The sequence below is a fragment of the Sinohyriopsis cumingii genome, chromosome 19, assembly GCF_028554795.1.
Source record: "Sinohyriopsis cumingii isolate HCF-2022 chromosome 19, ASM2855479v2, whole genome shotgun sequence".
Classification (NCBI taxonomy): domain Eukaryota; kingdom Metazoa; phylum Mollusca; class Bivalvia; order Unionida; family Unionidae; genus Sinohyriopsis; species Sinohyriopsis cumingii.
This window is the reverse complement of record NC_142979.1, coordinates 41,439,493-41,453,019: the sequence shown is the minus strand read 5'-3', so window position 1 is coordinate 41,453,019 and position 13,527 is coordinate 41,439,493.

Below are 13,527 nucleotides of genomic sequence, written 5' to 3'. Positions count from 1 at the left end.
TTTGTATCACAAATTAAATTATATTGTGCAATAACTCATTCTACATAGGATTTAATATATATTTTTGTATATAAAGTATTTCCAGAAAGATCATTTTTACGAATGGTATCATTGTCGCATAAAGGACTTACTTATCTGCGAAATGGATCGACTATATTTTATTATCAGTTACAATCAGTATTTCTGTTTCACAAATGAAATTATAAAATGTAATAACTGATTTTCAAAATCGCTTAACATATAGTTTTAATAACGAGTGTTTATAGGTTCTTTTCGCAAACATGGCTTACCATCTGCGAAAAGGACCCAACATACTCTTACCACGGTTTCAATCACTACTTCGATTTTAAGAAATGTAAGAAGAATTATAAAGTTTGAAAGGATATTGACTTTGAAGTCTTCATGGAAGGAAAAAGCATTCATTCGCCTAAATTGAATTAACATAAATTTTCGTCAGCACTGGTCAAGAAAAATCATTCTCTGCATCTGGCGTAAGTAAGGTGACCCTTAATAAGCCGATGGCGGTTCTTTTATCTGTCAGCTTCATTCAGATGTCCACGATGGATAAACTGACTTGATTCCCACACGTCTGTTTATTGTAATTGTTATTTGGCACACTCATAATTAATCATTTATGTGTAGGTAACATAGGGAGAGTTGTGAATGCGGTAATTATCTTACAATTAATTGAATTGCAGATTTTTTACCATGTCTTAACACTGACATCAAAGAAGAATCTAGCTTAAAAATTATATATTGCGGTCTGTATAATCTTGCTTTCATTGTACTTTGCGTTCGCAGAGAAAATGTCCAGAACTTATCATGCATCCGTGAAACATCCTTCAAAAAAGTCATATACATTAGAACAAAGCCTTTCGTTAGAGAAAGATTAGCAAACGAACTAGTGCACAAAGGGGTGAAGGAAGTAGAGATAATGGTACATTCTGAAAGAAATGACGATTACCAGCAACCAAGAAGCGAGAAACAACTCTGAAATATTAAACATTCAATAGCAAGAACAAAGCACAGTCCATCCAAATCAGGGAACATCGCCGACCATATTTTTATTTTTATTTTATTTTTATTTTTTTTATTAACCCCGTAATAGGTTGACCAATGGGTCGGAGAACCATCCCAAGGTCACCTTACAATCAAACATTTCTGGTTATCAGATAATCTAGGGATAATAAATATAATCTACAGAGAAAGAGAAAAGAAAATAAAAACACACACACACACACGCACATACACACATGCATATGGCACACAATCTAGGTGACAAGGACTTTGTGATATTACAGTACTTTGTTCCTGTTTACCATCAAGTCAGAGACAAGTTACATGTTCATTGTTGAGGTCCATTTTGAAGAAATAGAAGGATTTTTCATATTGAATCTGCAGGTATAAATATAATATTTTGCCTAAATAAACAGGAAATTACTCAAACTGTCCAGTTGTTCACTTCCTAAGAATGTTTCTTTTTTGGACAGATGTATAATATTTGGGCAAAAAGGTGCAAAAACTTCAATAAAACGGTACCAAAACTTTGAAGTAATACTGCAGTCATAAAAGAGATGAGTAGCGAATAGGGGCACCCTAGCGTCAAGGGGAATTAGCATTACAGAGCCCCCCTGGGCAACTCTAGCGTCAAGGGAAATTGAACATGGGAAAAAATCATGGGCAACTCTAGCGTCAAGGGAAATTGAACATGGGAAAAATCATGGGTCACTCTAGCCTCAAGGGGAATTGAAAATGGAACAGGGTCGGGACCCTATTTTAATAAGGTCCCGACCTGATGGGTCTATGGAAAGGGAACAGGCGAAAATTGAAACAGGGAGGGGTCTCTAATTTTTTTTTTAAAAAATAAAAAAATTAAAAAAGGGTAGGCAATTGAAAGTCAATCTCTTTTCGAGACCTATGAGTGGCCCTGAAAAGGGCCTTTGGGTTTCTTTTTCTTCTTCTAACTCCTCCACTTCTTCCACCACTCCTCACTTTTTCCATTATTCCTTTCTTCTTCTTTTTCCCCTCTGGCATCCAGTCTGGATGGCCCAAGGCTCTAAACTTTTCCTGGACTTTGATCCAATTCTGATTGAGCCTCTCAAAATCTGCCTGTTTCTTTTTGTTTTCCTGATCTTTTCTTTCTTTATTCCATCTTTCTTTAATCTTCTTTACTTCTTCCTCCATTACTTTTCTCATTAGTTCTTCCGATTTCTTAAACTGGTCCAGGCCTTTTTTGACGAATGACCATTCTGTCCATTCCATTATGTCTTCCAAAAAACACTTTACTTCTAGCACATTATCCATGGCTTCTTTCAAGTGACCAATCTTTACATACTCTGGATTTATAAAGCCTCTTAGTCTTTTTACTTCTTCTTCCATCATCTCTTTCACCAGATCCATAGCTAATTTCAGGTTTGTCACTTGCCTTCTGACAAAATCCCTGGTAACTTCATGCTTCCATTCACGTTCAATCCTTTCCACTGCATAGGCTCCATCCACCATCCAATACCAAATATCCTTCAACTGGTTAAACAATTCTGTTACAGCCACCATCTTCCTTGTCTTTATTCTCTGTAGAATGGTTTGAACGACGAATTCTGTGGGTTCTTATACGAAAAGCGCGGACGTGAAGGAAAACATCCCCTAAAACAAAATTGATATTACCTAGATTATCACTTAAAACGCGCGGACGTGAAGGAAAACATCCCCTACTTTTCTCATTTCATATAATATACTATCCACATAAGTGAACCAGCAATTAACAAACCCCAAATCTACTATCCACACACGCAAAGCATTATAATGAAACCCAATAATCTACTATCCACACAAACGTCCGTGAGCGCTTACAAACACACACACACACACACACACACACATACACACACACACACACACGGAAAAAAGAGTAAGTGTTTATATTCACACTACTCTGCATACACACATTGGCAAATCGATTGTTATTTCTTTTCTAAAGGTTTGGGTAGCCCTGAAAAGGGCTGTTTGTTTTTGAACTCCAGTGACACCTGGTTAATGATGGCACCTTCCAGGCCTGGCGCCACACACACATCTTCTTCCCCAGTCTCCTTTTACTTTTTTTCTTGAGAGCGCAGAGGGAGGATGATTGGCTTCAGCACCCCAATCCTCTGTCTCTGGTATCTTGTAAGCCATCCTCTCTCCTATTTTCTTTTCCTCCTCTTCCCTCTGTCTTCTCTCCTCCTCTTCCTTCTTTATTCTTCCCTCTTCTACTATGGCCTCCGCTGCCAGTTCATTTAACAGGCGCCTGACATATTCCAGATGTATCTGGAGTTCAAGAAGTTTGCTTATTCTGGTATTCATTGTCTTGTTAACGAATGAACAGGGTAGCTAGACTGCCAAGCGATTTTCAATTTAAAGTTAAAGCGCGGACGTGAAGGAAAACATCCCCCTAAAACAAAATTGATATTACCTAGATCATGACCAAACAACGCGCGGAGCTAAAAGAAACACTCACTCACTTTTTTATACTACCCATTACTAATTTAAAAATTTTCATTAATCACTTCAATATACTATTCACATACGCAAAGCAATCCAATCTAACCCCAAATCTACTCTCCACGCACGTCAAACAGCAAAAAAACATGATCATGATCTACTATCCACAAAAACACATACACTCACACCACAAAAGAGTCAGTGTTTATATTCACACTACTCTACATACACACATTGGCAAATCGATTGTTATTTCTTTTCTAGAGTATTGGGTAGCCCTGAAAAGGGCTGGGTTTTTTTTTTGTTTGCTACGGCAATCTTTTAGTTTCTAAGAATGCGACGTCCTCTGAGGATAGACTTTCTGACGATAGGTCTGCTTCTTCGGAAAGAGAAGAAGAACTCTTTGGTGTCGATACGACAATCGACAAAGCCTCTGTAAGGTTCAGGTTGCTGCTGCTGCTGCTGCTGCTGTTGTTGCTGTTGCTGCTGTCTCTGAAGTCTGTACTTCTCTGTCCATTCTTCTTTCTCCCTGTTCACTTTTTCTCTGAAGAGCTCTTCTATCAGGTCTTCAGTGACTTTTACATTCTCACATTCTCTATCTCTTCTGGCTTCGGTATCAGACTGTGTCTGACCCTATGCAAATTCACGTAGGCTTCGTTTAGCTTAGCTAGTTTGGAGCACATCTTCGTAGGAGGATGAGTCGACAATGGATGGTTAGACTCGAATGAATATAAATTATAGACGCTTACGCAAACTAGTGCTTTTGCGTCTTGTTAATGCCTAATGACTAGGCTACTTAATTGGTCGGTTGTAGGTATTAGAGCCACTACAATCCCGTGTTTATTGTGCGATGACCGCACTTTTTAATTAGTCTGGACTTGGTAAAGTGAAAAAATTGTCCAAGCAAGGTTAAAGAAACCAAATATGATTAAGACCGCTATTAGTTAAGTGTATAAATTATAATTAATCAAGTTGTTAAATTTTACAATATACAGGAATAGTCTATTGAGTTATATGCCAATCAAATCCGCTAATTGCAGTTTGTTTCCCCAATTCCAATTCAATTGTCCTCCTGTTAGTTTAATATCCAGCATAGTTAACTACCAATCAGAACCATGTTTACATTCCTGGTTATCCCGCGCAAAGTTGCTAGACCAGTTTTTCAGTTTTCAATCCGTTTTGTTTCAATCCGTTTATCAAGCTTCAATGTATGAGTTTGCCCTAGGATTGAAATCCAACCGCCAATCAGAATCGAGTTAACAAACATAGCTGTCCCGCGTAAAGTTGCGGGTCCAGTTTTTCCAGTTTCAATCCGTTTTCCAATCTGAGTTATATGAATTACCTTAGGATTGAAATTGTATTTGCTGATACCCAATCAGATCCATGTTGTTAATCCGTCGTCCTTCCCACGTCTTGCCCTTGCTGTTGTTTACGCTCCAAAACGCCAGGTCGCATTTATTTATTTATCAAATCAAGTCCAGTTGTGCTAATGGATAAAAATAATTTCCCAATAATGTGTTAGCCACCTCTGTAATTGTGTCGAACTGTTCAAGTTTCAAAATTTTCCTATTTTTTATTTCTTTAGTTTGCCAATGTTCTAGTACAAAGTGTACGTTACTTTTTTCCCTAGAAGTTTAGCGTTCTGTCTTAGCGACTTTCAAAGTAAAAAATAAGTTAATGAATTTTTGTAGTCATTGTTAGGTAAATTTTGGTTGTATTTAGTAGCGGTGATAAAGGATCAAATTAGTTCAGCTAGTTGTGTCGAAACGGGGTTCCAAGCCAAAATGAAACCCCTTGGTAATAGGCATTCTTTAAGCCCTTAAAAGGGCTATTTTATTCAGGTCGGCAGCCTGAATGTGTTGCGGTCTTTTTCATAGTACCAGGTTTCTTCCGCTGTGTGAGTCTCTTCATACTCTTCGGTAGGGAATGCCTCGTATTCATAGTATTTTGCTAGGGCCGTAGCGTAGTCCACTAGGCTGGTAAGTTGTGTTTCTACGTAGGCTTTGTTGTAGTGATGAGTCAGGATGCGTTGAGCGAAGAGCCATTGTTGTGTGCTTGGTTTTTTCCTTGGTTTAAGCGACCTCCATGCCATATATTTTATCGTGCTGATAAAATTCTTGGCCTTTTTTGGGTCACCTAAAGTTTCTTCTAGTCCCCAGAGTTCGGCGAATTGCTCAATCGTCATTCCTTGTTCTTTTTCCTCATCTGTAGTTTCTTCTTCCGATGTTGTCGGGGTAGTGGTAGTAGCTGTTTCATCCAGTGTTTGTTCTTGGATTTTCGTTTCAGTATTAGTTAGGGTGGTGGCATCACTTGCGGGTATCTCCGTTTGTGTTTCCACGTCACTCTGTTGCCGATCGATGGTCTGGGTTGATGTTGTAGCTGTTGTTACTGCTGTTTCAATTCTCAGGGGAGCCTTTGTCGAGTGTTGCTGCTTTTGTATATTGCATTGGTTAGTAGCAGGTGTATCACAGCGGTTATCTGTTACCTTTTGGTCAGTTTTCCCTCTCTGTTTGTACTTTCTGCTATTTCTCCTTTTGGTCATACAGTAGCTTTGCTCATTTTCGACACATAGGTCCTCACCCTCGTCATTGGTAGTCCAGACCAGTAATAGAGTTGTCCTGGTTTTCCCTGCCCGTATGCTCCAGTTAGTTGCTTGTTTCTTACCAAGTGCTCTTATGGCCCTCAGTGCTGGAGTTGGGATAACTGCATGGGCTGGTAAAATTCTCGATTCTACGCCTATTGATGCTGCAGTGTGTTCCATCGCTGTTGTGCTGCTGCTTGTTCAACGCGAATATCATGGTTAGACTGGAAACTGCCCCAGTTCTTAAAGTCAAAGCGCGGACGTGAAGGAAAACATCCCTCCACGGTTTTCGAGCCGGAACGTTCAATGAGTGTCATGAGAGGGATAGTAAGAAGTCAAAAAGCATGAATCAAAGTTCCTATAGCCAAACAAAAGACAAAGGCATTTTTTTCAAAACACAACATTTTTTTTTATTCAAAATCACTTAACACTAACAAACAACTCTAACATTTTTAATAATAATCCAACAATATAACATCAAACATTTTTTTTTCAAATGACAAACATTTTTTTTCAATTAACATTCTACTTTAAACAGGGTTGACAACGTTGTGAATGAAATTGTGATTTCCACTGTTGGAAGTCATTAGGCCATTGATGGACACTACGTTTCCTAGCTTGAGACAAAAGATAAGCATAATGGTCACAAAACCATCGATCTACCTTCACATCGTTTCTTGAAGAAGAACGAGGATCAAAATGAGTCACTAAATGTTCTAAGGAATAGCCCAGGCTGCGATGATGCAGAAAATACACACAGTACTGTCCACACACCAAGGAATCTGTGCCTTGTAATTTCACATTATTGAATCGGGTGGTCTGAGCATTTCTTCTCATAAAGTCAATGATATCGTCTTCCAAAGGAGGCAATCCATACGAATCGAAATATTCCGCACATCCTTCTTGAGGAAAGTAGACGGCTACCCAGTGGGTTCCTGGGAGATGACTGTCGTCCGTGTTGATCACATAAGCTTGATGGTCTTGAGGTTTGCGATGAGGGAGTTCATCTTTAGCACAGACGACAGGATTCCAAGAAGCCGTGTACGAACTGTGGTTCAAAAGGTAATAAAGTTCCCAGGTATCCATTGATTTGTGTGGTTTTCTTCTTCTTCACAGGTAATAATAAGTCATCAATTCGATCCTGACTTTTTGCTTGAAAATGTCTGACAAATAACCGTTTCTTCGCTTCGTTTTCCCACTCTGATTCAGGAGAGCTTCGATACGATGGATCTCTTGAGTGGTTAATGGTGGACAAGAATGTTCACGCAAGTCTTTATACCACTGATGCAACACGACTTCGTCTGAGATGAGACTCCAAGCTTCGTCCAGATACTCGTCCAATTTTTCTTCTTGACTCAGCATCAGGCATTTATCGTGTTGAATTTGACTGGGATGATCGTTTTGACATCCATAGCAATCTTTCTTGATCAATTCCGTCATTTTTTCGACCAAGTGTTTGGCAAAACAGGAAACTAAATGCGCTTCTTGTTCTGGCCATCTTGACTTCATCATGACAACTTCTTCGTCTTTGTCTTGGGATTCTCCTTCCACGGTCTCCTCACATTCCATGTCCAAAGTTTCTCCACTAGGTAAAGAGGGATAACAGTCTTCCATGGCTTCTAATAGTCTAGAATGACTTCTCTCAAACTGTTGATTTCTATCGTATTATCGAATTCTGCATACAGGATGACGTTCAACGTTACATCAGGGTCTCGTTTTGCAAACTGAATTTCCACACGAATCTGGCCGGATTTTATAGGGTGGAAATGTCCCTCGTCGCTGCCTTGGTCTGGAGTGAAATCAAAAGCCCACAAAGCGTAGCCTCCTGCGTAATCATCGTACGTAATGCCGTGACTGGTGTTGGTTCCTAACTGTCCGGTGGCTTCGTACAAGGACAAGTACGATCTCAAGTAATTCTTCTTCTCAAAGTCAGGTTCAAAAGGTCGGGTACACAAGGTCTTGCCATCGCGACTGACTTCGATCTTGGACACGCCAAAGTGTCGAAAGTAGAAAGGATTTTTAGTGATAGCTCCGTTGAAGGCTTCATTCTCGACCATACCAACGATTAAACGTTTGGGTAGCTGTCCTTGGAACAGAAGATCTTCGATCATGGATCTTTGCCCCTTGGGAATAGTGAAGGTTTTCACTTCCACGCGTCGGATCGGATACTTTGCGGTCGTTCTGCTCAACGTCTGACTGATGTCGTTTCCCACTTTAGGTAACACTTCCACGCGGCGTACGTAGAGTCTGGCTTCTTGGATTTTGGTTTTGTAATCGTCAGCATCAGCCATTAAATGGAAAGCGGTACTGCTACGATTCAGTCTCAGGCGGACATCCACTCCATTCAGCAAATATTTCTCTTGCAACCAGATGTCCAAATGCAAACGATCCATCAATTCTAAACTCTGTCCGTCTTTGATTTTGTCTCTTCGTTCTACAAATCCCTCATTGTATTTTTTATTTTTATCAGCTGTAGTAGTTTCGAATGTTTCAAACTCGTTAGCTTCGTCAGCTTCCCATACCACACAGGCATTGAGATGAGTGTTCTTGGCGTCTATTCCGTACGTCAAGAGATTTTCCAGGTAGGCGCGATAAGGGTAAGTATCCATACTGCTACTGACTAGTTTGTTATTCAGGTACAAGTCCACTCCACTAAACAAGGAATGCATGAAATTGTTGACGGGAGTTACTGCTTCAGTGTCTATATCACCTCCTGTCTTATCTAGAACTTTGACTTTCAAGTACAAGTAACTGCTATTCAGATCGATGTAATCTTCGGGCTGTCCTTTGATTTCAAACTCGATGGGAGCGGAATCTGTCAATGAGGAGACGGGGTGAGATTTCACCCACTGGGATTCTTGCATCGTCATCATGGTGGGTGGCATGGCAAACAGATCCAGTTCCGACTTGGAACAGGCGCAAGACTCTCGGTGCATCATTTTTTTCTGTTTCTCAATAATCGAAAACGTCTAAGTCTCGAACGGTTCTTCTTTTCTTTGTCTTTCTAGTTTTAGGCGTGTGAAGTCTGGTGAAAGGGTGTTTTCTTCGTCGTCTCTTTCTGCCTTGTCCTTGCTGAATGCCTGACTCGGTAGTGTGCAGGGCATTTATAGGTGTTTCTCGTCGGCCCAAAAGGTCTTTGCCCGTTTGCAGCAAGACATTTTTGCCTGCCCTCATGAAGACTTCTTTAGGGTTTTGTTTGTCGATGATGACATTTTGGAGAAATTCTTTGCCTTGCGTCAGTGAGGCATCTTTCAAGGCGTGCAATCCTCGTGTCACCATCGGTTTCAAGACTGGGGCCACCGAACGAAAGGCCGATTTTAACATATCTCCTAAACCGTGTCCTCGCTGTCGAGCAAGCCCTCGGTACACTGGATAAATGACTTACGAGTCGTGAGAGAACCGTTTTCGAAAATGGAGTTTCACCGTGACTTTTCCTTTGGTGAATGGAATATTTTGTCCCAGATCTCCTTTTATAGCAATGTTGACCGCGTCCAAATACGACTTACTGACGGGCAAATAGTGAGGATGTACAAATTCGCGGTGGACGTGATAGGTGTTTCCACCTTCCTGGTCACTGGTCGTGGCACTATCCACTTTGAAAGGAATGACACGCAGTAACGGTACGGAGGTGTGTCCCACCACGTTATATTCCACCACATCGGAATACACAAAGATCAAATTCAGTCCTTGGTTCAGTTCTACAGGGAATCGAAAAAACTTGTAAAAGTCCGTATTGCTGTTGATCTTCGGTTTAAAATTTGGAGCCATTTTTGTGTCTCCACCCAAATAATCAAACAAGTCACGATTACAACTGATGGACAACGTTTGGGTATCCTGAAATTTCATCAGTAAGCGACGAGCCACTTTATGGTACTTCAGGGTGACACTTTTTTTGATTCTGTTCAGCGCTTTGCCAAAGGCTAAGTCGAACCTGGAAGCCATGGTATCCACCAAATGTTGGCCACTAAAATAAAACCCTGCATGAATTTTCAAGATGTAGATACTGAAGAGTGGATTGTTGGCTGGTTTTACGTTGCCTGAAAACCGATTTCATTCATGGTTTCTTGCAATTGTTGGTTCAGGATTTCGACCTCAAAAGTGTTCGCTTTTCAGTGATGTTTTGGATTTGTGTAGGGTGAATCATTTCTACCAAAGCCACTTCCCAATGGGCTTCGTGATCTAATGGGATGGCTTGAGGTAATTTGGCCGCGTAACAGCACAACGTGTTGTGGGGAAACACCTCCATGGAACTGTCACTGGGTAAGGTTAAGTAAAATTGGTTTTGGTGACTCATAATTCCAGAGTTCTGTGGCTGTCCGAGGGGTTACTGGACGTCAGAGGTGTGTCTCCGCCTAAATTGGGTATTTTGTTGTTGTTGTTGTTGGAGTGGTGACTGGCACTGGCACTGGACACAAGGTTTCCGTGGTTCCCGTTCGAGGAGAATTTCAGGGAGGGATTGGGAAGCAGGTAACCGATGCAACTGCTCAATAAAATGGTCCACAATTGTTTGTCTCCTTGTTGCAAACTCAAATTGGCAATTGCTGCCCCGATCACACTATACACCACAAAGATTTGGCAGAAAAAGACGATTTGCGTTTTAGGCACACGTTCTCCATACCACACCCACAAGGGTTGTTTTTGTAAATCTTGCAGAGAAGAACTGGGTGAAGGAGTGGTCGACGTAGCTGCGGCTGTGTGAAAGGGCATGATGGTCACTTCTTTTTATAGTCGATGACTTGCGAAGCGTCGATCCAAGAATCAAAACTGGGTGGATATCCTTTCCAACGTACTTTGACTTCTTTGCCCACTTTACGGGTTCTGCGTTCGAGAATGCTTTCGATGTCGTACACGTCGTCTTCTTTTGTGGTGACACGTTGTAACTCGGGCAAATAAAACGTTCCTTTGAGCACTTCTCCGTTCATGTCTTCCAATTTATAGACGGTAGGATGACGGCCATGCACTCGTCCAGTGACACGAAACAATTCGGTCGTCCAGTTAGGTAAGTAACCTTTGTCGAAAGTGCGTTAGGTTTTGCCAATGCGCACCCAATCTCCTACGGTCAACTCTCCATTTTTCTTGGGGACAGCCCTCGTCGGGGACGTACCAAACAGGCGCTCAAACACCATCACTTCGTTGTCGGGAGTCACGTCTTGCGGGGCACGTCCAATGCTTCGATGGTAAGATTGGTTGTACGCTTGCACCAGGTGCGGTAAGATGTCGATGTACTTCAGAGTGTGGTGATGCGTAAAATATTTTCACATGCGTTCTTTCAAAGTGCGTTGAAAACGTTCCACGATGCTGGCTTTGGTTTCGGGATTCTCGGTGGTAAAAAAATGAATGTCATGTTTCTTTAATTCTTTTTGGAAAGCTTGGTTAAGAAATTCGGTGCCTTTGTCCGTTTGCCATCGAAGAGGGTGACGACCGCTTTGTTTCAACACCCGTTGCAGGGCTCGCACTAACTCGCTGCTCGATTTGGAAGTCAAGGGCACAACCCAGGCAAATTTGGAAAAGACGTCGATGACACAAAACAAATATTTGTAGCCGCGATTGTAGCTGGCCAAATGAGAGACATCGGCTAAATCGGCTTGCCATTGATGATCGATGCCTTCCACACGGGTGCGACTTCTGGAAAACTTGCGTCGAATGGGTTTGTGTAAAGTGTAGGTAGCTTGTTCTTGTAACCAACGTTGCACTTGAGGTAAACGGAGACTTTTCAGTCGAGTTTTGGCAGCACGATACAATTTTTGAACTCCTGCGTAACCTGCAGGATGCGAGGGATCGTAGTAAATGCTGGCTAACACCTTCTCCATTTTTTGGTGTGTTAATAAGTCACCCACTCTTCCGTGATGCTACTTTGGGTGGGACGAAAGGGTGGTTTAGAAACGGGTTTACGTGTCCGATGGGCTACGGGAGTAGAGGTCGAAGGTAGTGGTGGAGGTGGCAATGGAATGGCTTTGGTCTTCTTTTCTTTTTTCACTTCTGGTTTCCCTTCTTTCTTTTTCACTTCTGTCGAAGGAGGAGTGGACATCATCTTTTTAACCCAAGCTTTCATTTCTTCTCGTTGGGGTGTGGGGGACGGGGTCAACAAGGATGATGCAATCTTACTTGAAATGGGAGCTGCTGACGGTGTTTGAAACACTTTTCGCATCTCTTCTTCCTCAGGTCTTCGTGGGGTAGCATCTCTGGTGACCCCTGGGGATGGTAGTAGTCGTGGTGGTGGTAGTGATGATGGTGCTGGACTTTTCATCAAGGTCTTAAAATCTTTCAGAGTGGGTAGAGCTGTTTCGTCTAAAGCTTTCTGGTGAAAGAGTTGCAGTCGTTGCTTGACCGTACTTTTGCGATTTTTCTGTTTCGGACAAATCTTGGCGATCCATCAAGGACTGCAATTCGTGTTGTAACTGGGACATTTCGCTCAAATTGGGATTGGGAGGTAAATGCGGGGTGCGTTGTTCTTGCCAACAATGGTATTCCATCCATCGTTTGTAAGGCACTAAAGCTAGTTTTCGTCCTTCGATGGGGTTGTCAGGGGTCGATTCTGAGTTCTTGGGACTTCCGAGGGCCTTTTTATCTTGCTCCCACCAGTCCTCCCAACATGGTTCCAAATACTCCTTTCAGTAAGTGGCCTAACAAGAGGGGTAAAATGCCTCCACGTTGGACCAACATCTTCTTCTTTTGACGAATGGGAATTTTCTTTTGAACCATTTGGCGAAGAACGTGATGATGTTTGCCTAAGCATTGTTTCTGGTGTTTGGACAAAGGGATCGTGCCTTTCAAGACGTTCAAACAACATTCGCACACGGTATCAATGACCTCTTTGGAGGCTGATTGAATGAGTTTTTTTTCGAAGAGGTGGAGAAGCTTTGGACAGGACAGATAGCATGTCCCCATGTTTGACTAAACGAGGAGGCAGTCCTTTCCTTTTCTTTCCTTGGGGATGTTTAGAAGAGGGATGTTTTCTGGAGGGTGACATCTTTGAGTCTTCAGCACCAAAAACACTGATACCCCGACTTGGTCACAGGCCTTTTTTATACTGGAACGCGTCGCCACTGTTTGTCTTTACGTCGTATCAACTTCAGGACAGGCATGACACGTCGTGCAGGGGTACGCAACGGACTAAATCGAGCCAGTACTTGCTTGGACAAATCCAGTAAACTTTGTAACATGCCCGATCTTTCTTGAACTTTGATTTTGGGAGCAGGTACTTTGTGAGCAGCAGCCACTGCCACTAAATTGGAGGGTTCTGCCACTGGGGAAGATCTTGGGGTCATCAACGGAGAAGTTCTTGGTGTGATCAACGTCTCCAAGTACTCTTCAGTTCTTGGTGTCATCAACGGGGAAGTGGATGAACGTGAGGCTGCCGGAGACGTGGTCACCGCCGTGGCAGGTCGTGGTTTGCGAGTGTAAGGTTGCGTCCTGGCCGAAGTGTCTCTCTTGCGACTAGTTTTCTTCTGTGGGCTTTTCTTTTTCTG